General features: G+C 39.8%; 1 long non-coding RNA gene across 5 annotated transcripts; it reads right to left on the bottom strand.

The window, feature by feature from the left end:
- Positions 1–704: 704 nt before the first annotated feature.
- LOC107325003 lies at positions 705–15,252 on the bottom strand. Of its 5 annotated transcripts, XR_001559601.1 has the most exons (6): positions 15,100–15,252; positions 10,515–10,736; positions 9,202–9,257; positions 7,348–7,440; positions 6,503–6,644; positions 705–2,657 (listed from the first exon to the last, which is right to left on the bottom strand). It is a non-coding gene; the product is annotated as an uncharacterized LOC107325003 (long non-coding RNA). The 5 variants fall into 5 exon arrangements; XR_004305440.1 differs by lacking the exon at positions 7,348–7,440; XR_004305436.1 differs by having other exon boundaries at positions 9,202–10,736.
- Positions 15,253–15,647: the final 395 nt, after the last annotated feature.

Consider the following 15,647-nt stretch of genomic DNA (forward strand, 5'->3'; position numbering starts at 1 on the left):
CACAATGTTGAAAACACCATCATCTACCTCCCCAGACTCTCCTGATATTACTTTCTCCAGTAATGACACAAGTGGAAATTTTATACAAGTAAGTAATCAGTGGTCAATAAGAATTAGTAAATAATTAATGGGCCAGTTCCATTTCAGAGTTCTGCATGTTTTTTTGTTGCCTTTTTCATTCTTAAACTTTGTGCTTTTCTCCTTCTATGTGAGATAGTTACTTAATTCTGCAGAATACCTTTTTAAGTCTACAAGAGCACTACAAGAAGAAGAAAGGCAAAAAAGAGGAAAATAACAAGAATTCAGAGGAGAGCAACTAAAGTAAGAGATGCCTGGAAAATAAGAGCCATAGCAATATATTAAGAGGCCTAGCCATTCATTCGAGAGGTAATAAAAGAGTTATAACTGCCAGAAATGCATAAACAAAGTTAACAAATAAAAATCAATACCAGTTTCTTAGGTAGCATTCTTCATAAACGGATGTCTAAGAGCTTTCTATAGGAGATGATTCTCATTAGAGAATGACAAAGACCAGTTATGTTCATCAATATAAAAAGCGCCATTTAGAAACTCAGTGATACAAGCTCTCTTTAAAAAAAAAAAAAAATGCTTATTTTCTGGAACATCTACAGCACTGTGGAAAGCTTTTATTAATAAATAAATAAATAAATAAATAAATAAATAAATAAGACAATTTTGATCAATTAAGAGAAGCAATAGATTTTTTTTTTAGCAGTATTTTCTACCTTTTCAGCCTAGACATATACATATGTATATATGTACACTATAGTCATTTGTCAGGAAGCAACAATAAGTTGGATGAAAAACAGTCAGGCAAGGAAACAAATTAGCAGCTGACCTCACGTGAGGCACCACGACTCACGTGTTTTGACCTTTCTAGCAGTCTTGAGCAGAAGGCAGCCTAATTGCTTATATCTTCCTTGATATTAAGTACATTTAAGCAGGAGGATGATCTCTCATTTTGTACAGAAAAGAGTGGAGTCTCACAGAGTTGTGCAGGTACAAGTTTATCAGAACATGGCTATTTGGATTCCTCATCAGAACCTGAGCTTTTTGGTTGAGTTCACTGTGAGAAATTAAAAAATAATGTCCAGATTCACTAGCAGTTATAAGAGCCAGGACTGCAAAATGTGTGTTTCCTTGTGGTGTATATTTGCAGAAAGGTCTCCAACCCCTTCTTTCATGCAGTGGAGACTGTTCAGTGCTTGAACCTTTTGCAGTAGTAGGTAATAAAATCCTTGCAGGTGGAGAATTGCTTCTGTCATTCACAAAGGTAGCCTTTTTTTTCTTTTTCTTTTTCTTTTTTTTTTTCTTTTTCTTTTTGTCATTTGGCCCCATCTCTGCTTTGAACAGTTCACTTGATAGATAGTTCAGCAAATCAGCATGTTAAGTGACTTTATTCACAGCAAGTCAGAAATACAGTGGAGAATGGAAAAAAGCCCTAGGGAAGCAGCCAGATCCAGCCCAGCACTGTTGGCTTCTGCGCTGTACTGCTCCTGGCTGTTATTTCAGAGCTTGATGCAATCAATACCACATCCCACCAAATGCCAGCATTTGTCATCTTAATGACAAGTGCCACATTTCAGAAATTATGACTTTGGAAGGAAATTTGTGCAGTGACCAATGAATACCATTCACTGAAAATAAAATCACAATTCAGCCAATAGTGAACCAGCCCTGTGCCCACACACTACAGATTTGAAGGAAGCATTATAATGAGATTGGTATTTATTGAGAGGGTGGCAACTATAATAGGCTTTGGTTCTGTGAGGAGCTATGTCATCCTGGATGCATGAATACCTAGAAAGACTGGAGGTCTTTGTCAGGTTTTGATCATTTAGGAACTGGCCATAAATTGAACTTACTGTCTCTACCTTCTGTTTTGCTTTTCTCCTCTAGTCCTTTGATTAAAAGGAGCCACTCTCAATGAGAGTTTCACCTCTGATTTCATGAGGCCTGTCTTGCCAATATAAAGAAATCAGCCTTTTCTGATGAGGGCAGTTAGCAGTTAATGGATGTAAGATGAGGAAATAGCAAAGATCATGGAAGGGAGGCCTTCTATCTCCTGTACAAAAATTAGATAAAGCAGAATGAAAAGATAGAACAAGTGTACACTGATAAATGCCAACACTATAAAGACATCAGGTAAGGTTAGTTGATGAGTCACAAAAAGACTCCAAGATCCAGTAAAAAGTTTTCAGGCCACCACCATCAACAGCAACATTACATGTGACAATAGGCTGTGGTGGCATCAGCTGAGATGCAATGGAGGTGCAGGTGCCAGATCCTCTGTATCCTGTGTATCTGCTAGTGGGGGGAGAGTCTGCCTCCAGCTTTGAGTTCATTGCTCATGTCCTACAATATCCAAGGTTTCTATATACCTATACTACTGTCCCATTTACAGCATGTGTCACAGCCGCTGTTGTTTTCAACAACAACCACTCGCAGACACAACCCAGCTGCTTAAAGCATACAGATTTCATCCTAGAATTCATATTCATCATCACAGTCCACATTGTCCATCTGATAATTTTGGCAGATCTAGCTGGGAAGGGGAGGCAACCCTCAGAAGGGCACCTCAATGTTAGTAGTGTGTCGGCTTCCTTGGTCTCTTGCCACATTCACTGGGAAAGAGTCTGAGAAAAGAGAGATGAATTACAGAGTGAAAAAGGAGTTTTTATCGATAAACAATGAGTCATTCATATTCCCTCTGAGACAGAAGCAAAGCTCAGCAGCCATAGAAAGGAAAATAAATGCCAGTGGACAGGGGCTGGGGATAGCAATAACGTGTACATCTAAGCCTTCGTATTTGACCCTTAGGGGCAGTTAGCTGACTACCTAGGATTTTAGGTCTTGATCCATAAGCTAGGATTCAAGCAGAATTTAGTAAATGCACAAGACCTGCTGTATAAGCACGAAAACAGCCCAGCACAGAATGCATTTTGTTCACAACGATGAAGCTCTTTCATATTTTACTAAGACTTTTATTTTCTGGTATGTGCTTTCTGGGATACTTTGTAAGAAAATGATGGTACTGTTGCAAGTAGATAGCTCATATTCTTGCTATTCATTTGGACATTTATTATGGAGGAAAGCTGCTTTTGGGGCATTAATTGTCACAGGTGGATGCAGATCAGCGAGGTGTAAGACCATTATACTTGTTTGATAGTCTGTAAAAGGGTCCAGTAAAATTTCCCTAGTATTTTTAAATGCTGCAAAATACAAAATGCAGCAGGCGCAAAGAAAATAGAGATGGAACAGTAGGAGACTGAGAAAGGAAATACAGAGGGTATCTCCCCAGCCCAAGCTGCTGAAGGCAATGTATGAGTGCTTTGGTCCAGGCACTGTCTCTGTTTGGGATGCAAAACAGATCTGTGCATGCATGTGCTTTCATCATCTGCAGCTGACGATGCAAAACAAAGCACTGCTAAGTGGCAGAAGTGTTTACTTAGTGGTTTCTCTGGCAAATCTTCACTTCACCTGATGACATATCCCCTTGTAAGAACAGACTGAAGATTTGCTTGGTTGATTTATTGATTACTGAAAGCAGTGCTTTACTGCTGACTTTCCCAGAAGACAGCAGTGTTTGATTTTAACTCTCCCTTGATGTTGGTAAGTGCAAATATTCATTTTCAAAATTTAAGTTTATCAGGCACGGATCTGCAAAAGAATTATGGTTCCTGAGAGACTGCAAATAACAAGGGATTTTGTCAGATGAGATCCCATAAGAAAATTAATGTTATAAGCTGTTTGTATCCATCTGCCATCATGTAAAATAAGCTTGCAGTATCTGCATAAACTAGCCTTGTAATAGTTTGGTAATATACTCTTTACAGGGCAAGGTCCACTTCCTGGAAAGACAAGAACACGTACAGTCAGTTGAATCTCTTGTGTAATGTGCAGATATGTAAACATTTTTGTGTGTATGTTTGTTTTTACACTGAGGAGATAGATGATTTCCAGTGAGTCCTTTTTGCCTTTTTTTCAGTGGAGGCCTTTGAAGTCCCCAGCTCTTGTATTTCCTTTAACTCCAAATACCAAACAGTATTGAATTGCTGCCATAAAAATCAAGTCTCCTGAGGAGACAGACATGATTGCAATATTAATATTCCTTGTAGCAACAAATACATGGAGTGGTAACTCATTGCTCTGGGACTATACACACTCCAATGACTAAAGAAACACATCTGGGGCCAAGGCTACCGTTCCCACCTCTGTAAGAGACTTAACATACAGCATTTAACAATTAACTTGAAGGCTACTTGCAAAAGTTGTCTGAGTGAGTGGAAAACACAAGTTTGAAAACCATAGCTTGAATGAAGTATAAATTTTAAAACCCTTTGTCTTGAGAACAGGCTTCATAAATGGCCATATATCCTGCTTCACAAATGGTAGAACCTTGTCTATGTAGAATAGAATCATAGAATAGCTTGTGTTGGAAGAGACCTCAAACATCTAATTCCAGTGCCCCACCCATGGGCAGAATTGCCACCTACTATATCAGGCACTAGATCAGATTGCCCACCCATCCTAACAGATGTCTTATATTTTGTCTTTCTTGGTCTTTTCACTGTCTGGCATTACTTCCTCCCATTCTGGGTACAACTTTAGACATCCTATACAAGCATTTAATAATGCCTTATTGGACAGATGTTTATGCTTGACAGTCTCCAAATCATAGTCATTTTTCAAGATGATCAGCACCACTGCAAGCATGTTTTGCAGCAAAGCAGAGTCACGATTGTGAGGGGATCCTGAAAACAGGAACATGAGATGGACAACTTTCTTCTCATCTAGGAGCAGCAGGGAGTAACGCTCTATTGAAATAAAAATAATGATCACCCATCACAACGGTCAGGCTGAGGCAGAAACACAAACAGAGGAGCCACAACCTTTCTGTGCAGATGCCTACACCCAGATGGTCCTCTCAGGGAGTGACAGAGCTGTCCAGACCTTCAGTTACATTGAACTTCAAAATCTACTTTGAACTTCAAAATCTACAAGTCCTCCAGGGATGTGAGGAAAGAGGGGGATATCCCAGTATCCAGTGTCAGAGTGACACTGATTCATGGTATCGTGCAGTGACAAGGACAGACTTACAACCCTAAGTCCCTGCAAGAGGAAGAAGGTAAGCAATCTTTTTACTCTGAGGAGAAAAACAGCAAAAATATGCAAGGCAGAGGAGACTAGAGCCCTGACTCTGCTTGGAGCAGAAGGAGGAGTCTCCCCTTGTCCCTGAAGTCCCTCTAAGCAACAGGTATGGAAAGAGAAAAGGATGTGGACAAAGTTTCAGACCTGGGGAGGAACAATCATGGTTGGTCCAACCAAGGACCCAAGTGGGAACCAGTGCCACCAAAGGGTGAAGGGTCTTAGTAATTGGAGACTCCATGCTGTGTGTGGGGCACTTAGTCTCCCATTTGCTGATCTAGTGGGTGGCAACTCTGCCTGTGGAGGGGGGTTTGGAATGATGTTTAAGGTCCCTTCCAACCAAAGCCATTCTATGATTCTGTGATTTCCTGTCTCAATTACTAGGCTAAACTCTGACAGGAGTATCTCACATCTGTCTTCTAAATGTGATACTCTCTAAGGGAGTCACTAAAATAAAATCCCTATAAGCTATTACAGTGAAGGAAAAATCCTCCTCTCCTTCTTGACATAAATACAAGAAATATATTTGAAATGTTTTTTCAAAATAAATACAAGCCATCATCCAGGAAGCTTCTGATAAGGCTTTGAGTTTTATAGTTACACACTTTGCAGAAGGAAGGCCTATCTAAGACTTTTTACCTGCTGTATTTTAAAATTATTTACAATTTTTAATGATCAAAGGCAGTTGAAAAGGACCAGCATCTCCCTTTTATTTTTATTTATATTAATTAATATATTTAATTAATTAATTAATTAATTAATACCCTTTTTCTATGAAAACTGGAAGTCTGATCCTTATTCTACTGACCTCAGAGCTTCTTACTGCTTTTGAGACACTAACTAGCAGATGGCTTTGTTTCAAAGAGGATGAATTCACCTCTTCCCCATATCACAGTGCCTATGGGAAGATCACACAGGCACAAATTACATCAAGACTTGAACTGCACAACAGTAGGAAAACGGTATTAACAGTAATATTTGTAATGCATTGCAATTGGTAGTTTAGGAGGTTGTGGAATTTCTCTGGTTGAGGATTTTGAAAAACTGGGTAAACTTATGACAAGAATCATATAAGTGTATCTCAGAGAGGGTCAGACTAAGGAAGAATTCTGGTTCTCTATGATTTTCTGAGAAACAGTGTGTTTTAAAATACAAGATCAAAGTATAAGAGTCGCTTTCTTTTTAGGCTAATCTTGAAAGAACAGCAACATTCTTGTCATATACAACACTGCACTGAACTCAGCTGTGAAAGCTGTCATAACATTCACCCAACTGTGCATACAAAATGCATACTCAGTTACCATAACCACTGTATGACTAAATGTGTACTTACCTAAAGCCATTACTTGTCTAGCCTTGCATTTTTGTGTAGGCATTGACTGATACTTGCAATTATGGCGACTCCATACATAATTCAGTGCAAAAAGACTGGACTGGGTTCATAATGTTTTTTCAAAGGAAGTATCAATCTTCTCCTTAGAAAGAGAAAAAACAGGGAAGAACTGGTTAATAAAAGTAGCAAGCAAGCAAGCTAGCTAGCTAGCACTTCTAGACCGAGTGTGTCAATTATAATTCAATTTCAGCTGCAATATTCAAAATGTATCATGAGCATCGTGCACTGATGCCAAGTAAAAGTAGATCACAGAGCAAAATACTGTGACTATGTGGATTTTGAATTCCCATTCCTTCCTAAAGAAATAACAATTTCAGCAAATTCTGGGGAGTTAATCCAGATTTACTTTGGCAGAAGAGTAAGGAAATGTAACCTCAGAGCTGTTGGTTTCACTCAGAAGTCATTCAGTGAGAAGTTGTTACAGAGAAATGTTTGGATGAAAATGGCATAGACATTTAAAGATTAAAAGTGTGCTGGGAAAAAAAAGAAAAAAACCTATCAGAACCGTCATAACCAGGTTTTCAACTAATGCCACTACTTGCTGGTAGTCACAGCTTTACCAGGGAGTTTGGGGATGTTTCTGAACCTGAAGGTTTACCTGAAAATATACATAAAATAAAAGAATCATGGAATATCCAAAGTTGCAAGAACCCCCCCAACTCCTTTTTGTGGTGCTGCCCTCTAGACTCTTGCCCCCACACCTTTATATGTAGATGGGGCTGCCCAGTTCCAGGGTTTTTTTCCTACACTCTTATGCCCTGCTTTCTAGAAAATTGAGAGCTTACTATGAAACAATTGTTCCTGGATGGTTTTATTGATGTTACAGAATTCTAGATGAAGGTTTCCATCAGTCTTCTCCAGAGATTATGCATAATCAGCTTAAAAGAAAGAGAGCACAGATAAGACTAAATCACCCTTCCCAGTGTTACTGAATTTATCACTTAATGCAAGAAAAAAACATTTCTGGTCTCCTATTTCCCTAACACAAACACTTCAGAACTAGTTATAGCTCTACTGCTGTTGTTTTGAGTCTTTATATTTTATTTATATTTAAAACACATTTTTTCAAAGTACTGGTATGTTATAAACTAGAACAAATTTCATGCAGTCCAGGGATAAATCACTACCTGACACTGATACATCTCTCTAAAGGAAAAAAAGTAAGCAGCAAAAAGGGAGACCTTCAGCAATGGCGATTTGATCTGAAGGCAGAAAGAACTGACCTTAAATAGGCTCATCCCTACTCAACACCTCACAGGATTTTAGCTTCCCAACAAAGCTGTAAGCATCAAAGTAGGTTGATGGCAATAAGCTGATGATAAATGGGATGAAACAGCAACTTTCTGCTCACAGTCTCTGGATTTAATGTTGGGTCCCTGAAAATGTGTGGTATCGTGTCTTGACCCTTGACAGAATGAGTGGCAATGATCCTGCAAAGCACACTATTGATAATCTTTGTGTTGTTGCTGCAAATGCCAACAGAAGTTCTGCTAGTTCTATAGTTTGGTCCTGAGGCAATCAAGCTCTTGAACTCATCTTTAGAGTACTGTACTTAGAGCAGTGTTTGGCGAAATGGCTCAAAGTCTGTTCTTCGAGCTTTTGACCCCTACAGTTCATCTTCATCAACTGGCTCTACTTCAAGCATTTATTTGCTGAACTTGTTGGGTGATTGCTTGGTGAATGCAGGTACAGGGAAATGGGCAGTGTTATATTTGACAGGCCTTCCATTCTGCATTTGAACTAGCAACTTTTTTTCAATTTGGCAAGACTTACTTCAGCAATATCCATGGGTTTTCCAGGGTTTCCAATAAAATTAAGCTTTTGCATGCACATACTGGAATGGGAACTATTTATGTTCATGCATGAGAGAAATGGTGAGAACATATGTGTATGAGTACCCAACACATTGAATTTATCAGCCAGATTACCAATACTTTATCAATGTGTTGAATACTTCAGAATTCCCAGCCATATTTCAACTGTTTTTCACAGCTCATATTTCTGGGATTTCACTTTTCCTCTCTACCAAGACTTCCTAGAAGGATTTATCTATTGCAGAGCTGTGTGACAGCTCTCACTGTCATGTTGCAACACGAAGGTGAAATTACTTGCAGATTTTTGTTTTATCACTTTTGTCAAGAAGCAGTTTGAAAACTGAAGATGTTTTTTTAAGGTTTACTGGGTTTTCTAACTAGCATCCAGCGATGACAGCACAACAAATACCTGTCAGAACTTCAAGTGGCTGCTAGTCCCCTACGCATCCTATTTACTATCCCAGCCAGGATTAAACCAACAATTCTTTGTCCTCCAAGGTCAATAGGAGGCAGCGCACATCCCAGTAGTGGTTAGCTGGGAGTTTTTAAGGATTGAAGAGGGCCAGTGACAGGAGCCCAGCACACTAGATATTTCCTTAAACAGGGCTGGGAACTGGTAGCTGCCTATGTGTCAGTGAAGGGGAATGAGTGAGCCAACAGACTTGGTATTTTAAGAATACTGAATTGCCATGAAAACCGTAACATGAATGGAACATGATTTTCAGAGGCAAATTAAGTGCAATGGCTGCCCCGTCTTGATATCATGATTGCAGTTTTTGAGCATATATGAATATATGAGCATATATGAATACCATGTATACTTACTTGCACGTGCACCTAGATGCATATACACAGCTAATCTCAAGATTCATAATAAGTTGCTAGTAGGGGAAAAGGAAGAAAAAATTAATTCCTAGGTATAAGTTAAACAGTTTAAATTCTCGCATAAGAGCTCACATTAATATACAATACTCCATGTATTTCACATAGCTGTTTTGAACATTTCAATTGAAAAATTATTCACATAGTTTATTACCTACATCCCCCAGAGCCTCAGCCCACCGCACCAGACACTTTTTTGAAGCTTGAAAGCTGCTTAATCTTCTTTTCTGGTCCCTCTGAGATAACTTCTGAGTGAATTCTCTAAGCTCCTTATGCTGAAAAATGAGTGTAGTGCAAGGCTAGAAGTTCCCTAGATCCCTTCTGAGAGTGGACATATTCTGGACTGGACCAGTTATGGTGTTACTGCACAGTAAACAGTGACAGATTTCAGACTCCTGTACAAAAGAGACTGTGTACACTGGAGCAAATATCTATATATATGTAGTAGGCATTTCCTCATGACTATAAGAAATCACTGGGAAATTACCAAGAGGGAGAAAAAGTCAAATATTTTAAACTAATGGACTAAATCCTTCCTCTTGTGGCTGATTGAAATGAAAGTTATGAGAGCTGGATTCAGCCTGTTATTATGAGACGCTGGGGTTCTACAGAGTGATTTCTTTCTTTAGTTTAGATTTGTGCAAAAAATAAATAAATATATAAAGATTGCATGAAATACAAATAAATGACAAAGAACAGAGAATTAGGCCATTTGTCTGCAAAACCAGATAGAATCTCCAAAATAGCAAAACACAGAAAAATGCATCAAAATGTATTAGAGATGACAGGCTATATATTACACTGGCTCTTTATGCAACTGCGGATCACATATCAGTACCAGTGATTCACAGAAGCCTAACAGTAAATGTAAGAGGCATCTTACAGATCAGCATTAATTACAATGACAATTACTGTTAAGTACAGCATTTTGCTAGATGCGATAACAGATAAAAGACCAGTGAGGTGTTCACAATAATGAATAACATACATTTAAACCTTGGAATATATACATTTATACCCATACATATATATGTGCTAGTAGGGAAGAGCTGTAATACAGAAATCTTTGTGAATATGTCAGTTTAAACGCTACAGTAATCTTCCACATTTCAGCCTCACTGCTTGGACTGCGCGTTCATTTTAAAACCTTGTAGCTGTTGCCTGCCAGATCAATGATAGTGCTTTGGATTTACATCATTTGCTTGTGCTTAATGTTTCAACCCAATTCCACCTGGCTTCAGCTACCCCCTAAATACCTGTTGCCAGGGCTGCCAGTCAGAGCAGGCAGGGACAGGACCTGGGGCAGGCACTTCTGACGGCCTGTCCTACCACACTTGGATGTGGTCAGCAGATCCAGGCTTGGGATAGTCACAGGGATGGGCTCACATCAAGGAGGTAAGGGCAGGATCAGCAAGGGAGGTGGGCAGGCATGGGTACCAAATCTTTCCTTCTAGATGTCTCCAGAACTGCAAATTTACCTGGACAACAAAAAAAAACACAAGGTGTGGCAGCCCAGTTCTGATGAGTGTGGTCCTCAGTCTCAACTTCTGAGAGCCACCAAAGAAAGGAGCTGTGTCATAAGTTTAACACAGCAAAGATTTTCTTTCCAGTATCCCTCTGGCACATTTTCATGAAACACCATTTACTTTAGACTGTGATTTATGACATTGCATCCTGTCTATCATTAACTATTCATGTAGAATATTTGCATCCTTGCTCTGATTCTACACAGTGCATAAAATTTGCCTGAATTTCTCCTCATTCACCTGAACATCAGAGGTGAGGCAGACACACTCCTCTGATCATTTTTATCTACCAAACAGTGAATGTGTTTCTGTGCAGGCCAAAATTTGGGGACTTATTGATATAACCATCAGCTACAATCACTGGAAATCTATAGAAAAACTATACAACTTGGAGAGCGCTTCATGTACTTCCTCTGGAAGGGTGTGAACTCTGTTATTTTATAATGAAAGTTAGAGATAGGGAGGGCTATACTGCTTGAATTTTGTGATTAGATCACCAGTTTTCACCTGATTATATGCTTATTCAGTGCCATGGATCAGGGTATAGACCTAGCAGGCAGTGTGCAGGTAGCCCCAGAACCACAGGACCTCCAAGATAATATCTGTGGAGTCAGCTGAAATGAGTGAAGAAAGAGCCTGCAGAAAAGCATTGCCATTCCCATCACCCAAGACAGGCCATCCAGCTGACTTGTGAAATTTCAGATCACTATAGTAACTGCTTAGGTAATTACAGTATTGCTTGATGAAGTGGCATTCACTGACCATTAAAAGATTTCTGCCTTCTTAAATTAGACTTACTCTGGTCTATCTTGGAGCTGAAAGAAATTTTACCATTTCTGGATAACATTTGTAACTAAAAAAGAGAAAGGTCATTCATAATTATTTTCCCAATATATTGGCTTAGCTACTCATCCGATTTATCATGTGTCCTTTATGACACAACACGTAACAATAAGAGAATTAGATTGTCTTCAGGGAAAATAGGCACCCCGCTCACAGAATACATCAGTTTCAATAACATACTTCAAAGGAATCCAGCTCCTTTCAATATACTCAGGGATTTGTTCACCAGTTTGGGTTGAGCTGCTTGCAAAATAGATAGGAGAAACCTCTTTGTGTGATATAACCAGATGCCATTTACAGAGCCTGTGACATATGGTCCTTCAGACGTGGAGATAATCACAGAGGATAATTCTTGAGAGCCCGTTAGGATTCCACAGGAGCTGTCTTTCCCATGTGGTGTTTTCTGATGTCTAAATATGATAAATTCACTCACTTTATTTTCAAAAACACAGCTGAAAGTCTTTTAAAAGGAGTAACATGAAAGCAAGAAAGTATCGACCCTAGCTACTCAATCAAAGTGAGAAATATATTCCTGATTCCATCCAACTTCAAGGCACATTAATGAACTAAATAGAAATCTGCAGCTGAAACTCACTGATATGAGAATAATCTAATTTTCCACAATGAACGCAATGAGGATTTCAAGGGAGCTATACAAGCTATTGTTCAGTACAGGGCTTGGGCAGGCAGAGGGTATAACTCAGTCTTTAAAAAACACTACCTGTGTCCCCCTCCCCCCAACCACAACCCTTGTATTTTGGGTAAGAAGCAGCGTTGAGGAGAAGGATTTGGGTGGGTCAGATGATGAAAAATTCAGTGTGAGCTGGCACTGTGCGCTTGCAGCCCAGAAGGCCAACTGTATTCTGGGCTGCACAATGAGAAGTGTGACCAGCAGGTTGGGGGAGGTGATTCTACCCCTCTACTCCTTTCTCATGAGACTCCACCTGGGGTGCTGCATCCAGTTTTGCAGCCCTGAACACAAGAACATGGAGTTGTTAGAGCAGGTCCAGAGGAGGGCCAAGAGGATGATCAGAGGGCTGGAGCACCTCCCCTGTGAAGACAGGCTGAGAGAGCTGGGGCTCTTCAGTCTGGAGAAAAGAAGGCTCCAAGAAGACCTTATAGCAGCCTTCCAGTACCTGAAGGGAGGGTCTAAAGGAAAGCTGTGGAAGGACTTTTTATAAGTGCATGTAGCAACAGGACAAGAGGAAATGGTTTTAAACCAAACTAGGGTATACTTAAACTAGATATTAGGAAGAAATTCTTTATTGGGAGGGTGATGTACCAGGTTGCTCAGTGAGGTTGTGGATGCCCCCTCACTGGAAGGATTCAAGGCCAGGATGGATGGGGCTTTGAACAGCCTGGTCTAGAGGGAGGTGTCCCTACCTATAGCAAGGGGGCTTAAAGGTCCCTTCCAACCCAAAACCATTCTATCATTCTCTGATGCATGAGTTGCCTGAGAAGACAATCTGTTATTTTGTGTGCATTGTATAAAGCCTTGTGAGCAGGTTTCGGTAACCTGTGCTTCAAGACATCAGAAGGTAAATGGGGGAAAAAATCCCATTTCCAACAGAAGCAAGATGCAAGCTGTAAGGCAACAGCAAATTTGCATTATCAGCCTCAGGAATGTAAATTTTGTGCTACTGTAAGAGAACATCCTTTGACTTGAGAAAAAAAATAGTATGAACTACTACCTTTTCACATTTGTCATACATCCCATTTTAAGAAATGAAAGTGCTGCAAGTGCTGTCACTAAACTCATTTAACAACAGAGGAACTAGACCAAAGACATGGGATTTCCATGCTGCAAAAGATGCCGGACATGTAGTATTTATTCTCTACAGAAATGACAAAGAAAGATGGAATGTATGAGTAGAAGAAACAAAAGATTTGCACAACTGTGATTCAGAATTTTTGGAACTTTTGGATTAAAATGAAGCTTTTATTGGCATTCTGAGAACAAAGATTGTTCTCATTAATTTACCGTCCTTTATCTGAATCAATGTTAATCTCTGTGTCTACCCCAGCTGCCAAAAACCTTCTGGGAGTTGTGTCCCCTTTCCTTCTTGTTTTCTCATGTGGGCAACATGCCCTGCCAGGCTGTACTTTCCACAGCCTCTGTGTACAGAGGAAGCTTAGGAACACGCTGTGGTGTTTCACACTGACTCAGCCACAAGAAGAATCAGACATTGCTTTTCATTTTTCATGAGCACAATTTCATCAAAGTCTTTTTTCATGTTACAAATTTCTATTTGGATGAAACCACTGTTTCTGATAGAAAAGAAATATTTTATGTGATTTTTTTTCTACTGGCTTTTCTCCATGGCTCAGAAAACAAATCTGAAGAGAGGGTAAACAAAGGTCTTTACCACTGAATGCAGATTTTTCCCTGTGAAGAAAACCAGAAATATTATTTTAATTAATTGGGCGGCTAATTCTTCTACTGTGATAATGGAAGTTTATCATGCACTTTATTGTATATGTAATACTCAGAAACAGAGTATCATGGTTGGAACTTATGATATGGCTTGTAATTTTTAGAACCACTTTATATTTTGAAAGGTAGTACTTTAAGTAAAAGGAACAGGATGGATGTCAAACTTGGAAACTAGTTCCATTGCACTCCTTGTTTCAAAGGGGCAAATCAATTCAATTCACATCTTCCCCAGTTTAGACATACGGGAAGAACACTTCAAACACCCATGCTGAAATTAATGATTTCATACTTCACACTCCTCACAAATTCCAGAGCTATCAGGCTTCTTTTTTGTCTAGTAATTATATAATCATGAATCTTAATTATCATAAAATATTGTGTTACTGATAACTTACTCTCCAAAAATTCAGCAATAGCACTCACAGCTTCTCTTATTTTATTCATTTTCCCTATTTATTGGTAATTGCTAGTGGATTGCAACTGGCCATCTGAGGCAGATGACATTGAACTTGTTACCTGGTTGGATAGCATCCAATCTGAATGAGAGGAGCAGTTAGCAAAAGATGGAGAATTAGAAACATCAAATGTGCTTCTTTTTTATAGTCATGGACAATTTCAATAACTCCTTTCAGTCATTATGGCATGTGAACAGATTGTAGAATTGAGTTGAAGGGACCCTTAAAGGTCATCTGGTTCAACTCCCCTGCAATGAGCAGGGATGCATATAGACAGATCAGGGTGCTCAGGGCCCCGTCCAACCTGACCTTGACTGTCTCCAGGGATGGGGTATTCAACACCTCTCTGGGCAACCTGTGCCAGTGCCTCACCACCCTCACTGTAGAAGACTTTTTCCTTATATCTAACCTAAATCTACCCTCTTTAAGTTTGAAACCATTACCTCTTGTTTTATCACAACAGAATATGCTAAAGAGTCTTTCCTGTAGCTCCCCTTTAGATACTGAAAGGCCACTATCAGATCACCTTGAAGCCTTCTCCTCTCCAGGCTGAACAGCCCCAGCTCTCTCAGTCTGTACTCACAGCAGAGGTGTTCTGTCCCTTGGATTATTTTTCTGGCTCTCCTCTGGACATACTCCCACAGCTTCATGACCTTCTTGGATGCAGTATTCCAGGTAAGGCCTCACTAGCAAAGACTAGAAGGCCTTCACCCTGCTGGTCATGCTTCTTTTGATGCAGCCCAGGATATGGTTGGCTTTCGGAGCTGCAAGGGCATGCTGCTGACTCACATCCAGCTTCCCATCCACCAGTTCCCCCAGGTCTTTTTCAGCAGAGCTGCACTCAATCCTTTCATCCCCCAGCTTGTATTGGTAGTGGAGATTGCCTCAATCCAGGTGTGAGACCTCACGCTTGGATTTGTTGAACCACTGGTATTCACTGACACTTCCTGAATGTCATTAGAGACCAACCAGTGGATGTGAGCACAGTGAGGTGTCAGTTGGTGTGTTTGAGCAGTGGTGACAGTGAAAGTGGGTCATATTTGCTGAAGCAGATTTTTACAAGTGTGGCATGCAGGCTCTTGTTCATTGTTGGTGAAGATGCATAGCTCATGGTGGTGACTGACTGTGTTG

This window comes from Coturnix japonica, chromosome 1, assembly GCF_001577835.2.
Source record: "Coturnix japonica isolate 7356 chromosome 1, Coturnix japonica 2.1, whole genome shotgun sequence".
NCBI classification, from domain to species: domain Eukaryota; kingdom Metazoa; phylum Chordata; class Aves; order Galliformes; family Phasianidae; genus Coturnix; species Coturnix japonica.